Source organism: Onychomys torridus, chromosome 10 (genome assembly GCF_903995425.1).
Source record: "Onychomys torridus chromosome 10, mOncTor1.1, whole genome shotgun sequence".
NCBI classification, from domain to species: domain Eukaryota; kingdom Metazoa; phylum Chordata; class Mammalia; order Rodentia; family Cricetidae; genus Onychomys; species Onychomys torridus.
Window position 1 is genome coordinate 8,282,783 of NC_050452.1, and position 14,774 is coordinate 8,297,556.

Genomic DNA, 14,774 nt, shown 5'->3' on the forward strand with positions numbered 1-14,774 from the left:
GGCCTACAATCACCTTTAACTCCAGTTTTAGGGATCTGGTGCCTTCTTCCGACCTCCACTGGCGTCTCACACACTTGATGCCACACTCTCACACTCAGACACACATATACGTTATCACAGTGAGGGACGAAGTGGAGGTACTGGCCCCACTGGTACAGATTTCCTCTTTCTGCAGTCAGCTGCCCAGAGGGACAGAAGTCAGCCACTGTCAGCTTATTAAAAGTGAAAAGAAACCAAGGAAACAACACATCCAAAGTGCTTGACAAGGCTGGAGAGAGGGCTCAGCAATTAAGGGCACTGGCTGCCCTTCCAGGGGACCTGGGTTCAATTCCCAGCACCTATGTGGCAGCTCATAACCCTCTGTATTTCCAATTCAGTTCCAGGGGATCCTGTTGTGGCATAATCTTGTTGTACACTATGAAGATGTGTCTCTGCCTAAGGCTCCTTCTGATTGGTTTAATACAGAGCTGAATGGCCAACAGCTAGGCAGAAGAGCGTAGGCAGGACTTCCGGGAGAGAAACTCTGGAATCTGAGGCATGCAGGATTTAAGCAAAGGAGACATGGAGCAAGTTGGACAGACAGTATGGAGGAGAGGAAACAAGCTATGCGGCAGAATCTAGTTGAATATAAACAGGTTAGTTTAAGTTATAATAGCTGGGGGAGGCTGGAAAGATGGATCAGTGTTTAGGACTACTGGCTGCTCTTCCAGAGGACCCAGGTTCGATTCCCAGCATCCACATAGCAGCTCATAACTGTAACTCCAGTTTCAGATGATCTGACAGCCTCACAGATGCATATGCAAAATACCAATATGCATAAAATAAAAATAGATAAGTTTTAAAAAAGACTTAGTTGGTAACAAATGTAAGCTAAGGCCAAGCTTTCATACTTAATAAGAAGTCTCCATTTGGAAACTGGTGATTCAAAGAAAGGCCAATTACAGGATCCAAAGCCCTCTTCTCACACCAGGCACACATATGGTATGCAACATACATGCAGGCAAAATACACATATGCATAAACATAAATCAATTAATTAAATTTTAAAAGTAAAGTGCTAGAACTAAATTCCTGAAAACTGTGGCTGAAATAGTTGTACTTGGAAATTTCACAATAATTTTTGGTTTGATTTTGTTTGTTTTTTGTTTTTGTTTTTGTTTTTCTTGAGATAGGGTTTCTTTGTGTAGCTCTGGCTGTCCTGGAACTCACTCTGTAGACCAGGCTGGCCTCGAACTCACAGAACTGCCTGTCTCTGCCTCCAAAGTGCTGGGATCAAAGGTGTGTGCCACCACTGCCCTACCAGTCAAATATACTTAAGTGTACATTATGTTAGGAAAAAAAGGGAACTGCCTATATTGAATTGTGCTCCAGGAAGCCACATTGAAGATACCCCAGGGGTTAAGGAAAGTGCCACATGGACCAAGCTAATGGTTTCCTACTCTGTGCCAGATTCCACTACAACAAAGCTCCCTTTCTGCTTTACATTTCTATTCTGAAGAGGATTTCATTTAGAGAAGGGTGCCAACTTGACGGAAGTCTGAAAACGTTCTTATCCTCAAGAGTGTTTATACAAAATCAGAGAGTGGTCTGACCTCCTCAGGGACTACTTGGTAATGTTTGTCAAAATGTAAGCACTCAGGGGCTGGAGATGGCTCAGAGGTTAAGAACATTGGCTGCTCTTCCAGAGAACCGAGGTTCGATTCCCAACACCCACATGGCAATTTACAACTGTTTGTAACTTCAAGATCTGACACCCTCACATAGTCATACATATAGGCAAAACACCAATGCACATAAAATAAAAATAAATAAATTATTTTTTAAAATCTAAGCATACTATTTGATCCACCAATTTCTACCTCTACTTTTACTGTTCAGATAGTCAATATGAAATAACCATTCAAGGATACAAAGACATATGTACAGTATATTTAGTACGACATGTAGTGGTGTTTACTCTGCCCATGACTTTGGGCTACAGGGCCCGAAGGGGGCAGTGCTTCCTACCCTTGTAGGTGACTTCTGATTAGAGAATCGGGAAGGGTCACAGGCCCTGCCCCCAGCTCCTGCCTGAGAGGTGGATTCGCTCCCAGTCAGATCAGAGGACGACTTCAGCAGTCTACTCCGTTCTGTATTCATGAGTGTATTTCCTCAGTTTATATCTTAATAAATCCTGTTAGCCATTTAATAGACTCACATAGACTGATCGTAATAAGGGCATTGTTGATAATGGCAAAATATTGAAAACAATGCAAATATCCACAAATATAGCATTTGTTAAAAGAATAGGTGGGTGACAGGCATGGAGGAACATGTCAGTAATCTCAGCACTTGGGAAGCTGTGTCAGAAGAATCATGAGTTCCAAACCAGCCTGGGGCACATAGTGAAACCCCATTTCAAAATCAGAGCTGGAAAGATGGCTCAGTGGTTAGGAGCACTAGCTGCTCTTCCAGAGGACCTGAGTTTGAGCATGGTGGTTTACAACTGCCTGTAACTCAGGTCCCAGGGGATCCAATGCCCTCTTCCGGCCTCCATGGGCACCAGGAACACATGTAACACATAAACATACATACAAAGCAAAAGACTCACACACATAAAATAAAATATAATTAAAATTAGAAATCAACACACAGGTGCACACACTTGTGCATGTATGTGTACACGTGAACACTAGAGTGAATGGAAGGATGCCTAGGATAAATTGTTCAGTGGAAAAATCAGGTTATAATAGAATTCCATATGTGAGTCAAAGTCTACAAGTTAATAAAGAAGGCCAAGCTGGGCGTGGTGGTGCACACCTCTAATCCAGCACTGGGAGGCAGAGGCTGCCAGATTTCTATGGGTTTGAGGCCAGCCTGATCACCATCGTGAGTTCCAAGCCAGTCAGGACTGCATAGTGAGACAAAAATCACAACAAAATATTAGAGAAAATATATGGAAATAGACAGCTATGACTTCTCTATTTTTATTAAAAATCATAGGATTGTTTTAGTTTACATGACATGATCTTTCTAAAGTGTCACATTGTATATTATATTTAGGGGGGGGTTTGTTTTTGTTTTTGTTTGTTTGTTGGGAGCCCTGGCTGTCCTGGAACTTATTATGTAGTCCAGGCTGGCCTTGAACTCAAAGATCCACCTGCCTCTGCCTCCCAAGTGCTGGAATTAAAGGTATGCACTGCCACCACCACCCAGCTATATTTAGATTTTTTTAATACAAAAATATTAATGATTTAGTCTGTGAGTTCAAGGCCAGCCTAGTCTCCATAGCTTATTCAGGCATGCCAAAGCTACATAGTAAGACTTTGTCTCTAAAGAAAAATTAAAGATTTTGTATTATTTTTAGATGCTAGGATTATCAGTGAGGATTTATGAAATTTAGCCCCTTGGGTGACTAAAAGATAAGTTGAGTCCTCGTAGTTCCTAACAAACCCAACCTAACCACACTCAAGGGAGGATCTGCTGACAGGCAGGTGGACGGTTTCAGGAGGCACTGGTGTGTGTCTGAAGACACTCGGGTGTTTGTAACTCTCTCTGTTCTCTAGCACTTGCTGGGTTTGTCTGAGAGACAGGTGATAACAAGTGATAACAAGTAACCCTTCCTCACTTTCTGCGTCTTCTCTAGTTACCCAAACGTAAGCTCATCTCTTACCAGATGCATGCACTCTGTAAATTGGTAAAAAGCCTTACTATTCATTTTATTGACTTAACATCATCATAATCCTTGTTGTCATTTCTGGCTTAAAGCCAAAGCTTGTACAGGGCAGAAAGGCTACCTGCCACTGAACTGTATCTACACCCTCTTGATTATTGGTAAGAAACACAGAGATACTGGGGGAGGGAGGGGAGGGAGAAGGAGAGAGAGACTGATTTCTTCACATTTTCAGTTATGTAAACCAAAAAGATTTTTCTTACAAACAGAAGGCGTTGTGAAATCGTGGTACATTGTTGTTGTTGTATAAATGATAAGAACTTGGGGTTGGGGAGTGGCTTAGTGATTAAGAGTGCTTTCTGTTCAAGCATGAGAACCTGAGTGTAAATCTCTAGCATCCACATGAAAAGCTAGTCAAGGATGCATGTGCCTGACCGGGCCTAAGGAGCTCACTGGCCAGCCAGCCTAGCCTAGCTCAGTAGCTTCCAGTCCAGTGAGACCCTGTCTTGGGCAATAAGGTCGCTAGTGATAGAAAGACAGCCTACTTCTCCTCTGGCTCTGCCCCACATGCTCACATGCGTGCAACACACACACACACACATACACACACACACACTAAGCAAACCTGCATTTTTCCATAGATGGGTAGGGAAGAAAAAGCTGGAGTCAATTTTACAAATCAGCTAAACTACCGATGGTGCCATAGGTAAAAACAGAGAAGTCAGACCAGGAATAGGGGCTAATGCCTGCAGGCTCAGCTACTCAGATTTAGGCAAGAGTGCTTGAGCCACAAGTTCAAGGCCAGCTCAGATAATGTAGTGACAACCTCATCTAAAAACAAACCCAGGAAAGTGGAAGTTGTAGATGTCTTAGCTCTTGTATCAAATCCACTGACATTCCACAAGAAAATGGCCATGATTTTCTTTGTACTCTTGCTACTGAAGGATGTTTGTTTCATCCTACACAGTTTTCATCCCAAGAGAGGTTACAGTGTAAATGCATGACCCTAGTATTGAGCGAACTCTAAACCTATTTTTCCTGCAGTGGGCTCAGGCAAATACCCAGTGCCGTATGAAGAACAGACTGCTCAAACATACAAGCTGAGGGTCTGCAAGAGAAGGGGCAAGAGGCATGCTGGCACTGATGGACACACCATACGTGAGCATCCCAGCAAAAAATCTTCCTTGCACTTTAATTAGAAAACAAAGACTCAAGACCAGGGCTTAACCATCCCTGTCCACAGTGTCCACACACTGCTGTGTCAGGGTGTCTGGGCTTAGGTGCCAAGAAAACCAGTTGCCTGTGCCTGGCCTCCTCGTATGGCACAGCCTCTCCTGCTGCCTGGGCAAACCCACCTGGGCTGTGACCAGCTGGCTTTGGGAGAAATGAGAAGACCCTTGGTTTCAGATGGGTCCTTGTCCTGGTGCCCGACAGTCTCTCCTGGGAGCCTCTGAAGACTATTTGGTCTGTTTCTGTTTCACCATTGGCCCTATCAGTGGCATCAACTTCTAATATTAAAAAAAAAATCAAACACCCTGCTCAATTAAGGGTTTATTTTTATTCTAAAAATTAGGATATCTACTTCTATCTTAATTGTTTGAAGCTTTAGGAGCTTTTTTATGACTTTCATTTTATGATGATTTAAACAAAATTTAAATATTTTAAAAGTTGGCATTTAATTAAAATTGTTAAATATTCTGAGGCCTCTGGAGGAGAGGCGTTCTCTGCCATTTTTGGTACTTATTTACCGCCACCTGCTGGAGATGAAAATAAGTGCGGATGAACACTTCGATAAGGAGTCAAACCTGTTCTGCAATCATGGACATCATATTTCGGGCTTGGAGGAGACTCCCCTCCTGCTGCCGAAGGCTGACCGATGCGGTGCCATGTGGACCGGGGAGAAGTGGGTTTTCTGACCTCGCGGTGGTTGTGACATATTTTGCAGTCCGCACCTATCAGACTGGGCATGGAGGTGGGTGGGGTGCGGGCGGAAGCTGAGTGAGCCTCTGCTCTAGAATCCATCCGCTTCCAGTGACATCCCAGGCAAAGGCCCTTGACATGGCTATATACCGTGTGAACGGGTTAGGCTTATGACTCGAGACACAGGGTGAGGGGTATATAAACAGGCAATTTGAAAACTCCTTCACCCCAGGTCGCTACTATGGCTCCCAGGTGTATTAGGAGAATGTTACAGGAGGATTTCCTTCTTTGCCGGTTCCTGCTCCCCTAAACTCTAGTGCAGGTAAGTGTGCTGTCTGCCTGTAACTCTCTCCTCATCCTCAGACTCTCTCCACCTCCAGCTTGCCAACCTCCCCTTCCTCCTCACGTATTCACAGCTCCAGTGACCTTGCTCAGAAACCCTTCAGTTGTGTTGGGATTCCAAATGTTCCTAAGTTCATGGGACCACTCAGGGGTCAGCCCAGCATTGCCTTTCCATCCTTCCCAGTCACTCTTGATGTGTGTTATTAAAAGGAGTTCATCTGTCCATTCTCTCCCTAAAAAAAAAATAAAATTAAAATAAAGCAAACAAAAAACCCACCTCACTCCTCCATCTTTCCAGCACCTCTTCATTCACACTAGTGGCATTGAGTGCTAAGGTGTGTCACACAGTGCACCCTTTTGTCCAATCAGCCCCACCCACAAATGTTCATTGCAATGAGTCGTTGGTCTGGTTCCAGGCCTCTGGCACTCCATCACCTCTGGACTCTCATGGAAACTCCTCTCGGGTATCCAGCTGTTGTCCCAGCCATGGAGATCCTGCAGCTATTGTTCCACAGGACCAGACATATCCAGCAGGTCACACATGGGGTAGATGTTAGGGTGGGCCAACCCAAGGCCCAGGATGTGGGCCTGGGTGGCAGCTGAGCTAATTGGTCTGGGCCACTGGGACCATCCCCTCCGGTGATGGGGAGAGCCAGCTCTCCTAAGCCCATGTCATCAGGACCACCTCTCTCATGCCTGTAGGTGAGGGATGGGGCCATCTCCAGTGCAGGAGCCAGTGTGGGGAAAGAACGGGACAGCTCTCCCATAGGGGCAGGGCCAGCTCTCCAGCTGCAGTGTCTAGTGAGGGACAGGGCCAGCCATCCCAGGGACAATGAGGGACCCCAGTTCAGCAGGAACACAGACCCAGACACTGCCCTCTGCAGCAGCTTGGGCCCCGAGGTCACTATGGCCCCCCTGTGGCAACACAGGCAATCCAAACCAGCGTGGCCCTTGGACACTAACATAGTCTCAGATCATGGTCATGATCCAGACCCCAGACATCCGAACAGCCCTCGGTGGCAACAGGAGCCACAGTAGGAACAGTTTTTTAATTACTGTTTCCAATGTGGCAGGGAAAGGAACAGTATTGGCTCAGACCCCCCAAGATTGAGTTCTTGGCACAAAGGAGATGTATTTGCCCCGGAGGGACAGAGGGCTGGAATAAGAGACAAAGACAGGAGACAGAGGACAGGGAGAAGGGGAAGGGGGCCTCTGGATAGAGAGGAGACATGGCCAATAGGCAAATGGTGGTTTATGAAGATAAAAGGGGAAACCCCTATGTTAGGATGAGGGTGTTTAATTTTGATTGGGTATGCTAATTAGGGCAGCCCAAGGGGGCTTTTGATTGCTGGACTTCAATACTTTGATAGCTGGACCTTGGCAGTCGACTTCAGGAGGAGAGATTGGCCAAATATGGGAATGGACCTTGGTGGCTAGCTTCAGGAATGCCATCTAACAGTTTTTAGCAAGACAGAGGGAATGGGGAGAAGGGCAAGGCCTGCCAGAGCCAGATGCTTGGGTGGGCCAGTGTCCCTCAGCAGGCGCATGCTCAGGTGGGCCAGTGTCCCTTAGCAGGCCCATCCTCGGGTGGGCCAGTGTCCCTCAGCATGCTCAGGTGGGCCAGTGTCCCTCAGCATGCTCAGGTGGGCCAGTGTCCCTTCAGTGGGCACATGCTCAGGTGGGCCAGTGTCCCTCAGCAGGCCCATGCTTGGGTGGGCTAGTGTCCCTCAGCAGGCGCATCCTCGGGTGGGCCAGTGTCCCTCAGCAGGCACTTTCAATAAGTTGCATTGTAAATGCACACATTTATTGGTTTCATTTCACCAGTGTTTACTGAACAACCACTGTGTATGGTGCCCAGTAGCAGTCCATCCCGTGTGGTGATAAAGCTCCAGGGATGCTGCTGCGGCCCTGAACACTTGGATGGGTATGCATTCGCCACAGAGGCCATTTGTGAGTAACGTCAGAACCGCAGTGTCGTTGTTTTATCTCTAGGTGTCATTTCCAGCCAACCCCACTGGTTTGTTTATGTCACTAGACTCCTTATCAAATTACTCAGTCAGTTTTTAAAATTGATATGTTCTTAAGAAAGAAGTATTCGGCACTGTGGAGACACTCGGAGAAAACAGGCTGAGGAGTGAGAAAGCACAGGGTACCAAGCCTCCCTCAGGGTGCAGATGTTGCAACCATTCTTTCAAAAGAGCCATCACTACTCGGTCACCACAGACTGGAGGTGTTTAAAAATCTCCTTATATTTTTAGCGTCAGGATCTGGAATTACTTTACAATAAGCAGTCATCAGCCGTGACAACAGCAGAAGGGACCCCGCTACTCTGTCACTGTCTTGTCAAAGCTCTTTAAACATTGAGGGAAGAGGGGTTAGCACGGCTTCCGAATCAAATAAAGAAGTCGCAGTCCTGAAATTTTTAGACTAATTCTGAGAGATCAGTTTTCGTGCAGAGTGACCTTTCTTATTTAGAAGTGAGTCTAGGGAATGGAAGGTGTTATGAGTAACTGATATTAAAAGCTCAAGTTTTGTGTGTGTGTTGTTTTTTTCACATGAAAGCTTTCCATGACTATTTGAAAGAACCAAATTTCCCATTTGTCAGATGTAATTGCTGCCTAAATTGTCTCCGAGGATTGTCGCATCCTTTTATGGAAATCAAATTTTGTAAAGTTGAGGGAATTATCTAGACGAGGTAGCAGTGTCTTCTCTGAGTCTCAGGGGAGCTTGCTAACTGAAGGGGAAGCATCTGCGGTCCTCCTGGAAGTATGCAAGCCAATGCAGTCACAAAGGCCAGAGAGACAGAATTAAGCAAGCCCACTCTTGACAATGCTGGAATCTCAACTTGAGAACGTAAGTAGGGAAGGAAGAGCCAGAAAGAGAACGCTGCACAAGGAAAGGGCTTGTGTTCGACTGCACGGCTCGTCGGTCATGTGCATCACACACGTCACATGAGGTCCGGAAGTGGTGTGATATTTCTGTCTGGTACGCCTCTTCTCTCACTACTTGAAACTGAGGACAGGAATGTGGGCATCTTATGTGGGCAGGACTACACACGCAGACACTGACCCTGTGCAAAGCACGGGGAGGGTGGCCGTGAAGGACCTGCTGCTAACTCTGAGCCCCATACAGCTAAACCTTCTGGTTGGATTCAGAAATTGTCTTGACCTGGACTCTCCCAAAGCTGACCCTGAGGTGGGCTTGAGTGCTGGCATTTATTTGGGATGTGATTCAGGCATCTTGGTGAAGGATTGGTGCCAGGACATGGTCCATCTGCTGTCTGCCAATATCTAAGAGCCAGGAAGACAGGAAACTGTCTCTTTCTCTCTCTTTTAAATTTGTTTGTTCTGGTTTTTTGAAACCCTGTATATCCCAGGCTGTCCTGGAACTCACTCTGTAGACTAGGCTGGCCTCAAACTCACAGAGATCTAACTGCCTCTGTCTTCTAAGTGCTGAGATTAAAGGCGTGCACCAACACCTCCAGGACCCCTCCCCCCTTTTTTTGACCAGGCATGGTGGCACACACCTTTAATCCCAGCACTCAGGAGGCAGAGGCAGGTGGATCTCTGTGATTTCGAGGCCAGCCTGGTCTACAGGGTGAGATCCTGTCTCATTTTATATCTTTATATTATATGTACATTCCACTTGTGCGTCCAGAGTTACAGGTGGTTGTGAGCAAGTTACCTGTGTGCTCTTACCCATTAAGCTATCTCTCCAGCCCTTATATTCCCTTTAAATACAAATATTAAAAAGGTTTCATCTAGCTGGGTGTGCTGGAGCACACCTTTAATTCCAGTGCTTTGGAAGCAGAGGCAGTCAGATTTCTGAGTTCAAGACCTGGTCTACAGAGTGAGTTTCAGGACAGCTGGGGATAAACAGCAAAACCCTGTTTTGGAAGAAAAAAATCAGAAGGAAAAAAGGAAGAAAAGAAAGAGAAAAAGGAAGGATGGGAAAAATGAGAATACAGTGTTGGCATACTGGCAGCAGTGATGTGGGTCACTTTACATAGAATATGGACTGCTCCTCCCTGTCACAGCTTGTCGCCCTTCTTGGAAATATTCATTCTTTGGTCCTCTGTCACCCTAGAACATTATTGGTGGCCTCTTCTGTGTCCTTTTCTGGCCTTCGTCCTGACCTCTTGACATGGACCTGGTAGCTACGGCTAAGTGTTCCAGCATCTCTCACATTCCTTCCCTGCTCACGCAGACCCATCACTTCAGTACACACACTTAGCGACTCTGCAGCCCAGACCGCTATTCTTTATTTCAGACCAGTATATCTACCTGCCGATTCAAAATCTCCACTTTACTAGGAATGGTGGTGCATGCCCTTAACCCCAGCACTGGGAGGCAGAAGCAGGAGAATCAGCAATTCAAGGCCAGCATAACTGTCTCATAACAAAACAAACAAACAAACAAAACAAAACAAAACAAAACAAACAACAACCTCCTCCCTCTAGACTTCTCCACTGAGACCGCAAACTCAGCTTGTCTGTGCTGGTTTGGGCTCTCCTCCACCCCTAGCTTTGTCTGGATTCCCCCAAAGCAGTGACTCAAACAGACAGCAGTGGCAGTCTGGGGACATGGAAGAGACGGGTTGGATTGTTTGCAAAGATGGCTTCAGCAATCTTCCCTGTCTGTGTGCCCACACCTTGGCAATGGGACATTGGCCTTCCTTCCACGAGGTAGTGGGATCTGTGTCACCCTTTGAATCTGGTCTGGCCCCGTGACTTTGATGAAAAGCGGCTCTGTGGAACTTGACTCCAGGCCTCACGAAACTCCTTGGATTGCCCCCCTGGCGTGTGCAGAGTCCCAGAAAGAGGAAGAGGTTGTGGGAGTAGATGAGCATCTCATTTGAAGTCTCTGAAAGCGGCCAGCTGAGATCATAGTCTCTATCTATTATCAGGGTCATCTTAAACCATCCGCCGGAATCAAGCAGCCAGGTTCTTGTAGCCACTGAGTCAGCCCAGGCAAGGCTTTAGAAGAATCATCCAACTGAGTCTAGCCTAAATTCCTTTGTGAGTTCCAGGACAGCCTGGGCTACAGAGTCAATTTCTGTCTCAAAAAACAAGAACAAGCTTGAGCAGTGATTAAGAGTATGTGCTGGCCAGGCTGTGCTTTAATCCCAACACTCAGGAAGGAGATATGGTGATATTTTATTTGTGTTGAAATGTGATTTTATTTGTATGTTAATAAATAAAGTTGCCTGGGGGGTCAGAGCTAATAGCAAGCTATTTAGCAGAAGTCCTGGCAGTGAGGGCACATGCCCTTAATCCGATCACTTGGCAGAGTCTCTGTGTGTTCAAGGACACAAACAAACAGTGACCCAAACCTTTAATCTCAGTACCAACCATAGACCTGGAGGTCTGTATAGACAGGCAGTGATGAGGAAATCATGTGGTTGGGTTTACAACCAATGAGAAGGCAGAACAGAAAGGCAATAAAAAGACAGGACACAGGAAAAAGGTCTCTCTCGGGGGAAGGACGGCAGCGGGTGGTAAGTAGATGGTCTTAGCTCTTGGCTACTGCTCTGATCTCTGGGCTTTTAACTCTTTATTTAGCTCTTTAATAAGACTGTTCAGAATTACATCTACAAGCAGAGGCAGGCAGATCTCTGAGTTTGAGGCCAGCCTGGTGTACAGAGTGAGTTCCAGGACAGCCAGAGCTACACTGAGAAACCCTGTGTCAAAAAACCCAAACAAACAAATAAACAAATGAACAAACAAACAGGCTGGCTTCTCTGAGAGGTTATTCATGTCTTCACTCACTTGTGAAGAAATAAAGGGAATAAAATGCAAAGGAAGAAAAAGGAGTTTTAGAAAGTAGGTCAGCACGGGGAGTGTGGGCATTGCAGCTAAGTCTGGTGATATTCTCTGAGGAATCTTGTAGGCCTCTCAGAATCACCCATAAAAGGGCAGCTGGGCTACTTATCCAGGAGCTCCCATGCCATCCCTCACTGGGGGAGGGCTCCCAAGGAAGGGGAGGAGCCAGATCCCAGTACAACCCTGCCGACTGAGTCCATGGGCTATAGAGAAATCCCCAGGCAGGGTTTTAGAGGGAACAAGCAAGCTTGAGATAGAGCCATTGGTGTCTGGGAACTGTTCATTTCAGATGCAAGTCAACTCAGGAGGCCAAGGCCAGCAATAGTCCCTGTTATTAATTTCCCCAGACCTATCACTTTCCATATCTTCCCCCAGTCAATAATTGACACTCCATCCTCCAGTTTGCTTATACCAGAAACTTGGATTGTGTTCATCTATCCTTCAATGCATTCATTTCTCTGACAAGCCTCATTCAAAGCCTCTTAATGTTACCTTTAAAATGCACCTAGAATCCAAATACATCCCGCTGTCTCCCCATTACAACTCCCTACCACTATAACCTCTCACTTGGATAATTCCGTCTGTCTCTTTAATGGTCTCCTAGGTAATAGCCACGAGTGATCACTCAAAATCCATGTCTCCAGGTCTCTCCTTCTCCAGGGCTGCCTATCTCGCTCCGTCACTCAGAATAGTATAGAAGAAGTTGAGAACATGCTCACCAGGTAAGCGTTTGCTACACAACTCTAATGCCCTAAGTTCAAAACCTAAACTCACATGAAAAAGTCAGATGTGGCTCATGTCTGTAATCCTGGCCTCAGCACTACACAAGGAGCTGGAAGGCACAGTCAGGAGAGTGGGCAGAAAGCTGGAGTGTATAGCTCAGGCAGAAATAATAAGAGAAACTGTGTCTCAAAAACAAGGTCGAAGTGCCAGGTCAGGGTGCATGCCTATAGTATCAGCACTGAGGAGGCAGAGGCAGGAGGATCTCTATAAGTTCAGTGCCAGCCTGGTCTACATAGTGAGTTCCAGACCAACTAGGACCACATAGTGAGATCCTGTTTAGAAACAAACTCCTTCTCTGAGGCTACAATTACCCTGATTCCTAAACCAAACAAAGATGCAACAAAGAAAGACTGATCTCCCTCATGAACATTGATGCAAAAATACTCAATAAAATTCTGGCAAACAGACTCCAAGAACATATCAAAACAATTATTCACTATGATCAAGTAGGCTTCATCCCAGGGATGCAAGGGTGGTTCAACATACGAAAGTCCGTCAATGTAATACACCATATAAACAAACTGAAAGAAAAAAACCACATGATCATCTCACTAGATGCAGAAAAGGCATTTGACAAAATCCAACACCCCTTCATGATAAAGTTCTTGGAGCGATCAGGAATACAGGGAACATACCTAAACATAATAAAGGCTATCTACAGCAAGCCAACAGCCAACATCAAATTAAATGGAGAGAAACTCAAAGCAATACCACTAAAATCAGGAACAAGGCAAGGCTGTCCCATCTCCCCCTACTTATTCAATATAGGACTTGAAGTTCTAGCCAGAGCTATAAGACAACATAAAGAGATTAAGGGGATACAAATTGGAAAGGAAGAAGTCAAGCTCTCCCTATTTGCAGATGAAATGTTAGTATACATGAGTGACCCCAAAAATTCAACCAAGGAACTGGTACAGCTAATAAAAACCTTCAGCAACATTGCAGGATACAAGATCAACTAAAAAAAATCAGTAGCCCTTCTATATACAGTAGACAAACAGCTGAGAAGGAAATCAGAGATACATCACCCTTTACAATAGCCACAAATGATATAAAATACCTTGGGGTTATGCTAACTAAGCATGTGAAGGACCTATATGACAAGAACGTTAAGTCCCTGAAAAAAGAAATTGAAGATGTCAGAAAATGGAAAGATCTCCCATGCTCATGGATAGGCAGGATTAACATAGTAAAAATGGTGATCTTACCAAAAGCAATCTACAGATTCCCATCAAATTACCAACACAATTCTTCACAGATCTGGAAAGAATAGTATTCAACTTCATATGGAAAAACAAAAAACCCAGGATAGTCAAAAGAATCCTGTACAATAAAACAACCTCTGGAGGCATCACAATCCCTGACCTCAAGCTCTACTATAGAGCTACTGTAATAAAAACAGCTTGGTACTGGCATAAAAACCGACATGTGGACCAATGGAATCGAATTGAAGACCCTGACATTAACTCACACACCTATGAACATATAATTTTTGACAAAGAAGCCAAAAATGTACAATGGAAAAAAGAAAGCATCTTCAACAAATGGTGCTGGCATAACTGGATGTCAATGTGTAGAAGGCTGCAAATAGATCCATATCTGTCACCATGCACAAAACTTAAATCCAAGTGGATCAAAGACCTTAACATAAATCCAGTTACTCTGAACCTGATAGTAGAGAAAGTAGGAAGTACTCTTGAATGCATTGGCACTGGAGATCACTTTCTAAATGTAACACCAGTAGCACAGACACTGAGAGAAACAATCAATCAATGGGACCTGCTGAAACTGAGAAGCTTTTGTAGAGCAAAGGACACGGTCAACAAGACAAAGCGACAGCCTACAGGATGGGAAAAGGTCTTCACCAACCCCATATCTGACAGAGGGCTGATATCCAGAATATATAAAGAACTCCAGAAATTAGACATCAAAATGCCCAACAGTCCAATTAAGAAATGGGCTATAGAACTAAACAGAATTCTCCACAGAGGAAGTTCAAATGGCTGAAAGACATATAAGGAATTGTTCAACATCCCTAATTATCCGGGAAATGCAAATCAAAATGACTCTGAGATACCACCTTACACCTGTCAGAATGGCTAAGATCAAAAGCACAGAAGACAGCCTATGCTGGAGAGGATGTGGAGCAAGGGGAACTCTCCTCCACTGCTGGTGGGAATGCAAGCTTGTACAGCCACTTTGGAAATCAATATGGTGCTTCCTTAGAAAATTGGGAATCCATCTCCCCCAAGACCC